General features: G+C 41.8%; 1 protein-coding gene across 1 annotated transcript in view; it reads right to left on the minus strand.

Moving 5' to 3' along the window:
* NTM (neurotrimin) overlaps positions 1 to 16,657 on the minus strand; it is a 939,739-nt gene that overhangs the window by 554,256 nt on the left and 368,826 nt on the right. The window lies entirely within an intron of this gene.

Consider the following 16,657-nt stretch of genomic DNA (forward strand, 5'->3'; position numbering starts at 1 on the left):
ACATACAGTACCATGTAGTCACAGTTGCCATGTCCATAACCTAACCGAGAAAGTGAGGTTGGACGATCTCCTCAGGTGCTGCCCTCACTCAAAGACAGAGAATTACACAGGCATGTGTGCACAGAGGGGAGAACCTGGTTGGCCCTCTTCGAATTCTCCCCTCCACCATAGCTCTCTAGAAAATTTTAAGTGCTTGTGACAAGCTTGGGAAAATGAGAGAGGGAGCCAATATTGAAGAGGAAGGTAAAATGAGATTCAAATATATAATCAAGATATGAGTTTTACCATTATTATATGCTAAAGCTGGATTTTAGAAACAAATTATGAGCTAAGCTTTGTTCCTTCATTTACTTACCAATTATATGTCTCCCTTTTGGGAGAAAAGTAAATGAGTTTTTGTTTATTTTTCCAAAAAAATAAAAATATAAATAAATTATGTGCTTAAACTCTTTATTTTGTAAATGAATGTAAAATTTGAGGGCCTTGTAATTTGGGGTATTCCTGACTGCTACTGAAATTATCTTCCTCTGCCTTATAATTGCCTTCTACTCCAAATCAATGCAAACAAACAAATGAAAATCCTTCAGTCTTCAGAGTGTGTGAAAAGGACTTTACTGTGGAATTAAGTCTGATCGGTCACTCTTAAATTACTTGCTCAACTTTACTGACTCTAAATAGAATCTTACATTTCAAGTTTAAAAGAAAATAGTCGATGGCTTTTGAACTAAGATGGGCAGCTTATCTTTTTGCAAAGCGAAAGTAAGCACAGAGCCACTTCACATTAGCTTAGCTTAACCTTCTAGAAAGTGAGTCACTAGCTACTGTTGCAGGTTTTGGCTCCTTGTAGAGGGTGTCTGTTGCTTTTCTACAAATCTATCTGAATCCTGGAATTTGAATGACAGGTGCTTAATGTTACTGAACATACCAGGTTTACCTTTTCATCTCCTTCATGGAAAGGGATTAAACTTCTAAGCTGTGACAGGTGATATAATGACAGCATTATCAATTTTTAAAATTTTAACACTTTCTCACTCATGGCTTATTCCCCTGGGATAGTTATTCTGAAATCCACCAATGATCTATGCGTCAAAATTCAATATATTCATCTCACACAGTGAAAGCATAATTGAGTCAAACATTTTTGCTCATAGGTAAAAACTCACATAGGCAATTATCAATTCCCTTTATGATTAGCGTAAAAACTGTGGTTGGTGGAAGTGCATGCTGGAGCATTCACAATCATGTGCTGTAGATAAACTCTGTTATTACACCAATACAATGCAAAAATTTCTAAAGTAACCAGGAACTTGGTACCACCTGTAATATCTGAGCATGTCAATTTGCCAGAAAATTAGAGTGAACTAGCAGCATTATGAGCAATACTTTTGGGAGCTATTTTTGCAAAAATGAAAGTAAGTTTTTTTTTAATTCCAAAATTTGAAGCAGTATGAGAGTACATTGTTCAGGACAGACATATACTTCCAACTCCTTCTAAGAATGGTAAGTGTGACAGAAGAATCTGACAGTGCATGCTTCAGTGCAGACTAACACCAGGACTGCATATGGGAAAACATTTGCTCATAAAAAATAAGTATGGAAATTCATGGTTTATATATTTCAAAAGTTTTTTTTAAAAAAGGAGCTCTTGTATCATAAAGATGAATTGGAGTCACATTGTTTACAAAAATATCTTAATTTAGGGTGTGTGTGTAACTGCAGAACCACCCTACAATGGTTCTACCCTGCCCTGACTGGTGTGGCTCAGTTGGTTGGAGCATTGTCTCACAGAGTGAAAGGTCACTGGTTCGATTCCTGATTAGGGCATGTGCCGAGGTTGTGGGTTTGGTCCTGGTAGAGGAGCATTCAGGGGGCAACCGATCAATGTTTCTCTCTCACATCTATGTTTCTCTCCTTCCCTTTCTCCCTCCCTTCCCCTGTCTCTAAAAATAAATGAAATATTTTTAAAAATGGTTCTATACTGTTTAATGAAATCTTGAGTTGCTTTTCAGAGATGGCAGACCAAAACTACAAATCATGGAGCAAGGGTGTGTGTAGGGAAGCAAACTAACTTTGACTTGCTGTTGCCCAAAATCTCGTGCCCGACACCCCTGCCCCCTATGGATTCAGAGGACGAGAACATAACCCGAACTTGAACACCAGAATGCTTCAGAAACCAAGGGTCCATTGTCCAAGAAGATCTAGTGTCGACACCCCTTTAGCATATATAGCCAGGTTCCAAGATCCTCCAGTTAAAACTTGCCCCACCAGCACTTTCACACAGCTGTTCCTCCTAGCCCCTAAAAACCCTTAAGCTAGTCCAGCAAGCAAGATGGATCTGAGGCACCATTAGGACTCCCATCTTCTTGGTTGGTGCCTTCTCAGTCAATAAAATTTTTCTTACTCCAAATTCTGATATTTTGAGTTTTGGCCTTTTGAAGTGGCAGGCACATAGACTTTGGTTTGGTAACATGTTTTCTTCATAGAGCCTAAATTTTGTCCTTGACATTAGCTCTTCTCAAATTAAGTTGTCTAACTCAAGTCTGCAAAGAGTGGCCACTCTACCTTTAGATGATATGGTGAAAATGTTATATTCAATGATATATAATATCACTCTAATGCTTACATATATATTTAGTATAATACTTGTATATACTTGTAATAATATCCATGCATATATTATATAATACACACATAAGTATTACTGAATATTACTTTTCCCTCTATAATCAGCTCAATAATTTCACCCAAACCTTTTCTTCCATGTATGGCAGAAGCAGCTTCCTGCCACCAAAACTTTGTGAGTTGACCAGGAGAAGTGTACAGTTGTGACTGGAAAGTGGCTGCCCAGAGAGAGACAACATTTATATGTCTCTTCACACTTCCTATAGCCATTTACTGAGTTCTAGCTAAATGGGACCCAAGCATATGTAATATTACACCACCTCCAAGGCTGGTGGTCCACAAAGGCCTCCCACTCCTCCCTTCTCCGCTTGAGGAGGGGGGCGGTGCTGATGAATTGGAGGCCTGAGGACATGGTGGAATCACAGAACAGAAGGAACCTGGATCCCTGCATCACCATATGGAGGAAAGCCAGCCTCCCACAATCCACGAACATCGGCACTGAGATTTATACGAAGGAAAAATCACTTTTATTTTGAAACACCATTAAAGTGTGGGATTTGTTTGCTGCAAAAGCTATCATTACCCAAAGCAATAAAAAAATCAAGGCCTTGAAGTAGATGCTGCCTTTTTAAAAAAGTATCTAAAATATCTGACAGGAGCTTAGCAGTTTTGTGGTAGGCAGTGAGGCAACAGATCTAGCAAGCTGGCTATCCCTGCTCTGCTGTAGTGAAACATTTGGTAAAACTGTCACCCTTGTTAGCGTGGAAAGCAGACCAAGTGCCTACTGAGTCTGTGCATCTCAGGAAAGTGGTTGGAAAGAGCCAGAGTGCTAACATATGTTCATCTTCCCTTGCTGTGTTTGGCAAGGTATGTCAAGAAAGAATAAATTGTTTTGCAGACAAAAAAATGGAATAAAAATATCAGAAATTGGGTATCTCACTGGTTTGAAACTGCTTCCAGAGGACAAACAATGTGAAATAAGACTTTAAAAGCCTTGGAGCCACAAAGACTTTTCATTTAAACAGAATGACACAGGCTTGCAGCTGAGACCAGATTGAGAGTGGGGCTTCCACCCAGCCTGTGGTTCCAGATAGCCTCAAGGTACACACCCTTGACAGAGAGAGGCCTAGGGGTGGAGGTATAAGTGGAGAAATAAAGCAGGCACCAATACTGTTCCAGAAAAGAACTTTTAGTGTGATTTCTGGCCCAGAGAACTGGCTGGAAAAACAATGAATAGTGTGGGTTATCTTCGTCAAAGCACTTACTCTGCCCTACCTAACACATTCTCCAAATAGTGACTTATTATGCATGACTCCCATCACAACTCGCACTAGCTCAGCATCAGTTTCATCTCACCCTTGCTTATTTGGTATGGAAGCCTTCATTTGAACATAGGCATTATGATGGCTGAGCTTCCTGTGTTCCTGTATACCTTAAAGACTCCTAGAGGAAACAGGCCAAGTACATGCCAGCCTTTTCATGGTGAGCCTAAGTTAGACAGAGCTATAATGTGCACCACATACCAAGAGTTACTTAATGACTATTCCTTTATGACAAAAGAGATGATCAAAGATGATACCTAGAGGAATGTTCCCTAAATGTATACCCTCAGGTATTATCAATGGAAGAAAGAGGGAAATCATGGGGGCAAATGTTTTCCTTTGGGGATTTATTAAGCGGGAAAAACTAAAATGATAACATTTCAATGATGTTGATTTCTGCTGTCTAAAAATCACCAGCATTTCATTTCGTCTTTGCCTGGCAGGGAAGCCCACCTCCAGGGAGAAAAGCACATGATCCATTCATTGTTAAGCAAGTGCTGTGCACAGCAAAAAGCAACCTGATATTAAACCATAAACCAAGTGAACTCATAAATAAAGGTGCCAAATGCAGTGGAGTAGTGATGCTCCATATCTAACATTTTCAGAGGACAGGCCCCATGCAACGCATTTCCATGTATTTTTTCTAAGATGCAGCTGACGGTGTTTTGTAAATTATAGATTAGCTGGAAGTGCAGCCTCCCCTGGCAGGGCCTTGTGCTGAGTTGCAATCCAAGGATATTGAAATAGAAGCAATGGTGAGCCTGACAGTAAATTGGGGAAGCATTTACCTTTACAGTGATTATTTCCAACTTCCATAAAAACAAAACACCAAGAGAGACATGCATTGCCAAGCTCCGTGAATACAAGCAGGGAAGGGAGAGGAAGAGAAAGGGGAAGGAAACACATATGCTTTTCCTCATGAGACATCACAGATTTTTCCAAAGGACAGAGCTTCTCTCAGCAGTTTTGAAATCTTCTTCTGCTCTCAAATCCACAGGCATCTTAGGAAGGAAGTAACCCACAATAGTGCTGGGATCATTAATGACCTACTTATATTGAATGCAGAGGCAAAATCATTTTCACCTTAAGTTTAATGCATTCCTGGAAACCACGAAGAGAACAGCTAGGAGGAGTGCCCTTTGATGGTGATACGAAAATTCTTGCTACAATTTTTGGCAACCACACAGTTACCTAAAACAAAGCAGGAAGATTATATTCAGAGCCAAAAATATGACCTCCTCACTTATTCTGTATGCCATGAATACGCTTGTAGAAAACAGACTTTCTATTTGCCTAGCTAGAATGATCACAATGGAGAAGACTAGTTCAGATAGCAGGAGATGCAGAAATGCATATTATTCTGCTGAAAAGGATTATGGTTGAGCGACTTTTGAAAACAACTTCTCCAGATCCTTAAGAAAGTTCACATAATTGTGTGAGAAGTCAAAGGTTAGTGTGAGTGATAAGGATAGACATCCCCAAGAGGAAGACAGAAATGGGGAGAAGGAAGAAACGAAGAAGCACTTCAGTGTTCTCCCTAGGATGCTGCTATAGAAGAAGAAATTGAGGTGGTAAGGGTAAACATCAGTGCCTAAGGGGTAGGAAGCTTAATAAAAGCTATTGAGATAAAGGAAAGCTCATGGACTAGATGGGTTTCCCACTGACATTTATGAAGAATTCACCGACGATTAAGTGCTCCAAGCTTGGTGGAAGGTTTCAAAGCAATTTTGGAAAAACAGAAGAAGGCAGAGTGGATGTCACCGAGGCTATTGACTGTTTTGTTTAAAAATGGCATGACAGAAGATGTCAGGAATTGAAGGTCCTTAACACTATTGAATTCAAGTTTTAAAACACTTATGGGAATTGCATTGTAAGTTCAGCCATCGTAGCTGACAGAATGATACACGAGGACCCAAGCCATGTAATAAAAGGGAGGAAGATCATGCACGGCTTAGTCACCCACAGTGAAAAAGTAGGACATGCTGAAGTTGGAACACAGTCATGTCATTTGCCACTCTTGGTTAAAGACATCGTATTTGGGTTGCTAAGGTTATGAGTTTGAATAACCCATTAGTTGTAAAAAATGGTGATGGTTGTAAACAAGAGAATGTCATGAGGGGAGGTAAAGATGTCCACTTAACCAGTTGCTGCATGCATTAGCAATGTATTCCTAGTTTTAAAATGTATGAGACTAATGTTGAGAAAAAGGATACAGAAAACGTTGGACAATAGCCTGGGTGGAGCATCCATGATATGGGGAATTAGGTGGAGGTCACTCCATGTCTTTACCCACAAAAAGCCTGTAAAAATAACTGTAAAATAACTGTATTAGGAAAGAACTGAAGTGAGCTTAGGCACCCTACCCTTTACATATGTTGGTGTGCCAGTTGTTGTATAAACCCATCTTGGATAATATCTCAGCCGTGTCTACCCCCTTCACACACATGTGCACACACAAACACACACAAAGATGGCTTCACAAATTGGCATCCCCAGCAAATAGAATGATGCCAAGTATATAGTAGATATTCAACAATTTCTTTAAAGTTAAATGCAAATAGCAAAACAACATGTAAACAATAAACAGCAGAACTTGAGGCTGGTTTTGAGGTGAATAATGAGAAATAGATTTGAAAATAACATAAGAAGGTAGGAAATGGAAACAAAAAGAAAGCTCCCTGGAGAACATAAAAGATATCTTCTGGCAATGCATCTGATTCCACCTGCATGCCTCATTCCAGGTTTCTTTAATGAAGCATATGCTATTTTATACCACTACCAACATAATTGTCACATTTCAGATATTTTTCAGTAATTTTTAAAAGATTTTATTTATTTATTTTTAGAGAGGGGAAAGGAGGAAGAAAGGGAGAAAGAGAAACATCAATGTGTGGTTGCCTCTCACGTTGCCCCCATGGGGGACCTGGCCTGCAACCCAGGCATGTGCCCTGACTGGGAATCGAACTTGCGATGCTTTGGTTCACAGCCTGCGCTCAATCCACTGAGCTACACCAGTCAGGGCTCAGCTATTTTTTTAAAATGCAAGGGAAACAACATAATTGTCTCAGAAGTGCAGGAACCAAGGTCTATATTCTCCCCCAGTCCCAGAGCCTACAGGCACTTCCTTGGGCAGAGGTAGGCTGGGTGGCACAGGCAGTGCCCAGGTGTAGAGCACAGAGGAGGTCCTCGGAGCTGACGAGTATATAGCTGGCGCTGGAAGCACCTGCTTCTGGGATTATCGCCTTTGGAGAAACCTCCATTGATTGACACTGGAAAAGGCCAGACTGCCCACCATGTGGGCCCATCAAGACAGGGAGGCCCTCTCTTCCAGAACACTGACATTTCTGACTGAATCATAAAGAAATTATGAAATAGTATACACCCGGGGCCAAAAGAGACCTTGTGATTTCACTTTCAATTGGGTACCAGGTTTAGTCAGGTGATGAAGGTGATGAAAGGCACAGAACATGCTATGGTAGGCATCCTTGGATAGACCATGGTTCAGGCTCGTGAAGACCTGGCATCCTTGTTTCCAGTCTTGCCATTTACTTGAGAGACAGTGCTCAGAGCTCAAAGGCCAGGACCTTCATGTCTGACGTATGCTTCCAGAATTATCTAAAAACCAAGGTGCATTTTACTGCAGCTATGAACAAGAGTGACATCACTGGGCAAAGCTTTGCCGTGAAATGGAGACAGAGCCCTTTGAGGATTTCCAAGATGTCTTGTATCAAAAAACTACATTTTGTATTGCCAGGCCTCTCTATAAGGTTTACATCTGGGAGTGGTTGATTTTTACAGTTCATTCAGAGAGGAGGTCTGTTTTGCTAGGCACATGCTCAGATGACCCCTCCATGTGAGTCACTGAAGTCACAAAAAACATAAAGGGGAGCATTATCCTGTTTCTCAGCCTCTGCAAACCCAGTGTCCTGTGTGTTGAACAGCCGCTGAGGGAACATTGGTATCCCCACAAAAAGTTTCAGGCTTTGGATATAGATAGAGACTCAGATGGTGTCTCTTCAATGATGGACTTTTCTGACCAAACTTTGACTCAATGTGAGCTCAGGAGAAGAAGGCAGCAAGCAGCGCCACGCATCATCCTGACTGTGCAGTTGCAGAGCGAAGTTTTGAAGGGTCAGTGCTCCCAGACATTCCAGGCACCAATGGTGAAGCACTGGAAACAAACAATGAACAAAAGACTGCAGGACTTCAGTTTCCTGTAGCTTAGAATCTGGGGATCTCTGCCTGAGGAAGCTAACATTTCCACCTATGGGCTATCAGTTTAATTTAGAAAATGTATTTATTTTTAAGAATATCTTAAGGAGCCAGGGCTTACAAGTGGTCATAGCCCTGGAACCTGGGAAGGAAACACTTAGTGCCAATCAGACTTGCCTAAGAGCACACTTGAGGAAAGCTGCACCGACTGTCCTCAGAAGCCTGGAACCTTGTGTTTTGCCATGTGGAACTTGAGCACTTTTGCTGCTGATGGAAGGAAAAGAGGGTTCCCACTGTGTTGACCCCTTCAGATTGCTAAGGCTAGGCTGGGTCTAGAGCTATTGGGTTTGTCAAAATTTCCTTTTTCTTTTCCTGTGTGATGGCCCTAGTAGTGCTTAGTTGACTTTAACTTCATTCAAAATAATTTTGTTAGATTGTAATGTGACAGCTGTCATATCAGGGTGCTTTAAAAACATCAAAATTGGTGAATTTTTGTGCAACCATTTTAATATTGAGGATGGAAGAAAATGAGCAACATTTTTGGTATTTTTATGCTTTATTATTTCAAGAATGGTAAAAACATAACTGAAATGCAAAAAAAACCCCAAAAAGATTTGTACAGCATGTGGAGAAGGTGCTGTGACTGATCAAACATGTCAAAAGTAATTTGCAAAGTTTGCTGGAGACTTCTCACTGGACAATGCTCCACAGTCAGGTAGACCAGTTGAAGCTGATAGTGATCAAGTTGAGACATTAATTGAGAACAATCAATGTTACACCATGCAGGAGATACCCAATATACTCAAAATATCCAAATCAATAAAATTATTGGTGAAAATGAAAAATGTGGTTTTTATTTTACAGAAAAATCTATACAGGCCTTTTGGCCAACCCAATAGAAGGCCTCAGGTTCCTTTCCACCTTAACATCCTGGTTTCTCCGTCTTTTGTACACAGGAAGGAGGGAGACAAGCGTCTGAGACAGCTCACCATTGGCCATCTGTCAGGGCAGGGGAAAACCAGTTGACTGGTGACTCAAATCCTGCTGCCTGATTAGCTGGGTAAAGGATTTAATTAAAACATGAATAAAAAATTGGAGGGGGATGTTTGGATGTTGCCTGGTCCTCTCATTTTTGTGAGGAAGGTTGAGTTGGAATCACACAGGTGCTGCCCTCACTCTCACGCACTCTTTCCCCTGAGGGGAGGAGGGACCTATCTGGTTTGTCAGCCTGGCAAATTTCTGGAGCACCTGTTCTCTGGTTGGACAAGTAACTCAGGAGGCAGTGTCCCTTCCACCATGTGCTGAACAGCCTACAGATGGGCAGGAGGCCTGAGGTTGCATTGGTAGTCTGCCTGAGGCTGCATGATATTTATTACCAGTGACAAAGCCAATACTGTCATCTGACTTCTTGGTGTATTTCTCAATCGGTTCAGAATACGCAGGGCAGAGCTATGATTGATGCTCCCCTTGCCAGCCTTCCCTCATGGACAGGTGGAAGGAGGACAGCATTCAGAGCCCAAGGCCTTGATTTGAATCACTGGCTGTCACCTTGAGCACTTTCTCACCTTGAGATAACAAGGAAACAGTAAATGCTTTATAGATACCACATGCTAGTTACTAATGAACACTAATTTTTCTTCTTTGTTCTTTGAGTTCCTTCTCTCTTTCCTCCTTGCTTCTGTTCTTGTCTTGTTTTTGTCCTGGAGTTTCTCTGTTAGCATTTTCACAGAGGCATGTGCTTGAAGAGGGTCAGAATGCTATCCATCCTAACTGAAAAGATAGTTTCAGTGGAAGACTTTTCTCTGTCTTAAAAACAAACAACTAACATTACCAAATCATTGGAAAATAAAATAAGAACTGATAAAATGGAAAAAAGTAGAGAGGATTTGGAACTGGGTGTGAAATGTTAAAACTAAGAAATTTTAGGTGAAATCTCTGTGCCATAGAAACCTCAACAACAGACAAAGAAGCCATCACATGCAAAATTGCCTGTGGTTCATGCCTGGTCTTCACACTTGCTTCCTTATGCCAGCGTTTCACAACTCTGTCAGATTTCAAGACCCTGTTAAAACCAACACCTCTGCAATTCAGGTTCACTTTTATTTGATGAAATCAGTAGCATTTAAATGAGTTTATTATTCAACATAACAGCAAATACACACTTTTAAAACTAATACAGAATTATGCAGGTCATATTATTTATCAAGTCCACACTGCCCTGGGGCTTAGGTTCCACAGGACGATAACCATGTCTTACTCTTTATTGGTGCAGTTAGGAATGTAAATGCTTTCATTACTACTGCAAATAATCACCATCACCATACAAATAATAAAGTGAGATATATTGAGAAATTACTAGGTACTTTATATGGTTTATCTTGTTTAATTCTTATACAAATCTCATGAGGTAAGATGGCTGAACTCTTTCTGGAATTAAAGAAACAGAGATCCAAAAATGTGGAGTAATGTGCCCTTGAGTTGAGATTAGGATTCCAGACCAACTGATTCTGAAGCCTGACTGAGTAGCCCTTCCATGGTATTTATTGTATGGACATAGTTCTGGGTAGAAAAAAAATTACACGTAGAGAGAGGACATCAGATAATGAAGTGATTCTTACTTGGTCACATTAGTGAACAATTATAATTAAGATAGATAGGGGTGATGACTACTGAAGAAGACGGAGTTATGGTAACAAAGCCACTGGAGGAAAGGGAGAGGAATATCCTCGTGAAAGTGAGGTGAGAAGAAAAATGGGAATTAGAGAGGGGACAAAGAGGGCTGGCTCTGAATATTTATGCTCCCTGTTATTCATGTGGCAGTGACTGAAATGTGATGTGTAAGAATGAATAGCATCTGATTTAAAAAGAAAATAGTGGGAAGGAGGAAGAATGCATTGCTATAAATAATGTCACTGATATTTTTAAGATTACACATATATAATTAAAGGAAGAGAAATGATTTAATGAAGTGGCAGTAACTAGAGGACAGGTTGTACAGTGGGGGTTTGTCAGTCTGAGATTTTTGGTGGTAACTCTATAAATGAGAGGTATTCTTGGCAGAATGGGGGGCGGCTGTGTGACCCCTGGAATGAGTCTCCAAGTTCCCACTCAAATGTCAGGTCAGAACAACCCTGACTTGCCCCACATCCATGGAGCAAGGGGGCAGTCTGTCTGTCAGCCTCTCAAGTGCCTGTGATTTAGCTGCTTCCTCCCTGACACACTCAGTCCCCAAGCTGACCACATGATCATCCAGCCTTGTTCATACTCTTGGTACCCAACCTATGCTCATTGGGGTCTAAACTTCAGAAGATGGGGACTATATCACTTCCTGGATGTTAACCAGTACCCCTCGTGAGAAAATACAGCCTCCCTTTCTTCCCACCACATGTGAACAGTTTAAACCTCCAGGGCATGTATGGCCACACAAAGGTAGGCAGTCATTTTTTCCATAATCCAGTGTTCACTGAGTTGCAGATCCTGAGCTGTATGCCAAGGGGTAAGACTGAACAAGCTGGGCACAGTGCCAGAAAAGTAGCTGTAAGAATAGTATATGTTATACACAAAACAGACAAGATGTTTATTAGTGAATAGTGGGACATGGGGAAGGGGCTAACCTGGGTAAGGATTTGGGGGGATATTTTTTAGAAGAGATTAGACACAAACGGAGACCAACAGGCACAGGAAGCCGAGTGCAACAGCCTGAGAGAGACTCGGTGTCCTCAGGGAAGGCCTCAGGGCCGGGCCTGTGGTGGGCAGTGGAAGGAAGTGAATTTGGAGAGGTAAGCAGGTGTCAAATCATAGAGATATTTAGATTTAGGCCCTGGCAAGAGGCTGAGACTCATGGAAAAACCACTGGAGGGTTTCAAAGGGTAAATCATGACATCTGAGTTATATTTTAAGATGATTAAACAGGCTGTCTGGTGAATGGTTTGGAGAGGAGGCACAAGAGGGAAAGGAGGTGGGTTCCTCAGAGCAGGAGGCACCCACGACTTCTTCCTCCTGCAGCTGCTGGGTTATGGACCTGGAAGGAACACGAGGTGTAGCTTAAGGACATCTGCTGTGGGGACAGCAGGCTGAGCTCCAACCAGGCACCTCTGCAAAGCAGCCAGGAAGATTTTGGCGCTGTTTAAAGACTCTCTGTCTCAATTTCCTCTACTAGGTGATAATGATCATACTTATTTTCTAGGGTGGTTGTGATAATTAATCAGATAATGCGTGTAAGGAATCTGGCATGCAGTGATTGCTGGGTAAATATTAGCTCCTTTTTGCTGTTACGGTGACTTTAACTGTTATGGTCTTGGAAGGGACGCCTGGTCATGTGTGAGTGAGAAGGCTGGAAAAAGGTAATTCATAGAAAGGAGCAACTTCAACTTCATGTTCTCTCTCTTAATCTCATTGACTCCCAAACAAGAGCTGCTAATGGGCCTAGAAATTTGCACCCATAATTTTAATCATTTTCATAACAGTCTTCCACTGTAGATATTATTAGCCCCATTTTAGAAGTGGAAAATTGTACTCCAAATGAGTTAGGTAATTGCTCAAGGTGACCTAGTTAGTGACAGACCCAGAATTCAATCCAGATCTGTCTCTTTCCAAAACCCATGCTCTTTCCACTATAACAGCTCATCCATAGCACATACCTGCACCTCAAACACACGTCAGGTTCTCAGGATCCTGCAACATCTGTGTCTCTCAGCACAGAGTATCCTATCTATGGAAGGTCCCCTGGTGATATGAGAAGAAAGAAAATCTGCCCACTCCAAGCCTTATAAAAAGGGGGCAGAACAGACCCATTCCATCTGGTATTCTATAAAGCTCAGCCTTGCCAGGTAAAGTCTGGAAATGAGGTTGGTACCCACTGCTGAGTACCAACTGTTATATAGCTAATTAACCACAGCAATTTGGGAAGGAACCCATTAAAGAGACCAAATACAGCATGAAGAAAAAGCAAATGGTAATGTTGCTGCTTATTATTGTTATTGCCATTAATATTAATATTAATACTATTATTTAGTTTCATTATTACTCTGATATATCATTATTATTGCTGTCTCCTAGCATCTTCTGCATAAATCTATCACCAAATGTTTTAGAGGTTTAATATAATTATAGTTATGTAATTAAACAAATAGAAATAATAGTTGCAGAATTGCAGGGTTACATAATTATTGCTCTGCAATGAAAATAATAAATAAAACTTACATGCCTCCATAGCAGTTACATTAACAACAATAGAAACACTGAAGGCTAAAGCTGAAGAGTTATGTAATGGTTACATAATTAAATAATAAATTATCCCAGAACTACAGGGACATGCACTATATAAAGCAGCTTATAGAATGGGGGAGAAAAGAAAACCATTAAGCAATAAAAAAAAAGATTTGCCTATGGATATGAAGAAAGCAACATGGGCCCAGAATGGGAGCTCCGGGGTTTGTAGTAAGAAGAGCTCCTCAGCTTCCCATTCTAGATTCAGACATGAATGTGTATTTATTTACCCTCAGAACACAAAGCAATTTGTCTAAGGCTATAAATCACTTGGATAATATAATCCCCTTAACTGAACAGCTTATCACATGTGACATACACTTAATCTATTTTAAATTATCACAAAATTTAGCTTTAGTCTTGGCTAAGCATTATATAACTACTCTACAACTACCTGCATTGACACTGCGACCAGTGTGTGCATGTACCATAGAAATTTTGCCAGAGGTTGAGAGGGTTAGTGCAGGGGCCTAAGTATTAACAAAGGGAGAGAACAAAGGGAATCAAACATTATTAAGGATAATGAGCTAGAAAGCATAAGACTGCTTGTTTCACCTGGACATTACAGCTTCACACACTCCCCAGGGAACCACCACTCTATTCCCCACAGATCTCTGCCGGCAGGGACAGCATGATAAAGGGAGAGATGAGCACATGCACAGTAGGAGCCAAGACAATGACCATAGAAACCTGTCAGTCTAACCTGGGGAAAGGATCAGATTGGATAAGAGACACAATCTTGAAAGAGCTGGGGCAGGGATTGGTTAGAGGGTGGACCTATCAGAAGCCTGCAAAAGTGTGGGAAGTTGATTGGTTAGTTTGAAAAGAGTGCCTGATCCTTCCCAAGATTAACAAAGCTCGGTCTCTGCCCCTGCCCCCAGAAATCATGTGCTCGCCCCATGAACTCACATATTTCATAGCAGCCATGAAGGTCTAGCAGATGCCTGGGGCTGTGGTGGAAAGCATGGGCTCCAGAGGACTAAGCTTTAATATGGCACAGAATATCTGGACACTGGCACTGTTTCTGGCCCAGAAGAAGACAAAACTAGACTTTTTCCATGGCAGGATGGATGGAGATGGAACGCTGGGAACCCAGAGGCACACCTTTGATTTTTTCCATCCGACACCACAAATAAATCTTAGCACACCCCAATCTCCCATACATGGGTCCCTGGAATGGTTTCATCGTGACTCTGTGTAAGAATACAATTGCCACCAGCAAGAAGAATGATATTGTTTTAAAATTATTTAAGATTATTGAAATACTCAATCACTGTTTCATGATGTTTCTTTGGTTGTGTTATCACAATATTAACATACACAAATACTTGGAAGGACTAAGATGCTTGATGTTAAATCACATATTTAGATGACTGACTGACTTGCTAATTTTTTATCCCAAAGTTCTGCAGGGAGGCTGTCTAGATTTTATAAAAAGATATCTTCATTGAGGTCCAGAGCATGAGGGACATTATCATATACCCAAGGATATAAAAACGTGCACCTGCTCTAAAGACTGAGTTCAGACTGGGATGTCCGAATCACAGCAACACATTTTGTACTCTGAATCCACCTGTCTCCTCCTGTGTCAGCAGAGCGAACTCCTTGTTGGAATGAATGGCATGATGGGACATTCCTGGGATGGTAGCAGCATGTGGTATGAATAAGCACATGGCATCGCTCAGCAGTGACAATGGGGAGGCAGAAGGCTCTTGTCCAGAGCCAGCAGGGAACAGAGCCATAGTCTGCCAGTCTCTCTGTAATTCATATTTCAAGGAGGCCTTCGCTTCTCCATCAGGCCTGTTCTGAGAGCAGCCAGGTTGGGCCATTATCATAATGGGGTCACCTGGGAGGCTGGGAATAGACAGGGGAGAGGTCTACTGGGGAGAACTAATTGACTTCTGTCTCATTACTTGGCTCAGCTTGACAGGCAAACCTAGTGATTGGAAAAGAATGACCTCAGAAGAGGCCCATGCCAAGGAAGGGCTGAGAAGCCATCACACCTGCTGGGTCTGGGGGCCTGTGAGCAGACTGTCCTGGGTCAGCCTTGCTCACTCAGGTCGTAATTTTCCACATGCAGCTCTGACTGGTCCCTGGCCTGTGGGGAGACTCGGCTGCCTATCTGCCTGTGTTCCTGAGCTGCAATGATGAAGGGCACTCAGAATTCAGACCCTCTGACGTCATTTTGTCCCTAAGCCTCAATGTTTCAACTTTAAACCCTGAGATTAAGATCCTTTTTACTCTTCCCCAGAGGAGGGTAAAAGTAAGGCCCTTCGCTAGGTAAGGAGGGCAAATTTCCATCACCCTGGCACCACAGGAACTTTTCCGAGGGCTCTCATTCCCATTGTTACATGGAGCCACATGGCACCTGTGCAAAGAATGTCCTGTTTCCTCAATCACTACCGAGGGGCCTCCTGGAGGCACTGGGGTGCTTGTGGAAGTGCTGTGGCTTTGAAAAGAAATAGACCTGAAGTGTTAGTCAGCTCAGACTTCCACAGCAAAATGCCACAGAGTGGGTGGCTTAAACAGCAGACATCCATTTTCTCAAGTTCTGGGTCCTGGACTTGAAGATCTGGCTTCCCACATGGCCAGATCTGGAGCCTGTCATAAGGAGACACTTCTGCATCCCTGACATGAGAAAGACGTCTGTCTCTCTTTCTCTTCTGATAGGCTTCTAATCCATCACGCGGCGCATACCCTCGTGATCTAATCTAACTCTGATTTCATCCCAAAGGCCCAATCTCTAAAAACCATCATACTGGGCATTAGTGCTTAAACATAAGGATTTAGAGGGGCATACACATCAGCCCACATAATACTTGGACTTGAACTTCAGCTTCCTCTTTGCATTAGGTGTGGATTCTATGAGACTTCAGTGCCCGGAAACTCAGTTGCTTCACATAATGTATTATGACTAACAAAACTTATGACATTGGACTGCGGTGAAGAGTAGGATGAGTAAAAGGTGAAAATCCTTCTGACATATACTAGGTACTAAAAGGTATGAGCTCTGGTCTCTCCCTCTGGTCTTCCCAATGAGTTTCTCATTTCTGGAAGCATCTGCTTTTTTATCCGGAGTTTTGACCTCCCCCCTCCCCCCACCCCTCTTTGATTTTCTCTCCATCCTGATGAGTGGGCCTGGGTTGTACCTTACTTTCTCAGAAAACAGCAACAGCAGTAACAATTATCCCCTAATGGGGGTGTCCAACCTGCAGCCTCCCGGCCACATGCAG

This window comes from Phyllostomus hastatus, unplaced genomic scaffold (assembly GCF_019186645.2).
Source record: "Phyllostomus hastatus isolate PE091 unplaced genomic scaffold, TTU_PhHast_1.1 phas_scaffold_193, whole genome shotgun sequence".
NCBI classification, from domain to species: Eukaryota; Metazoa; Chordata; class Mammalia; order Chiroptera; family Phyllostomidae; genus Phyllostomus; species Phyllostomus hastatus.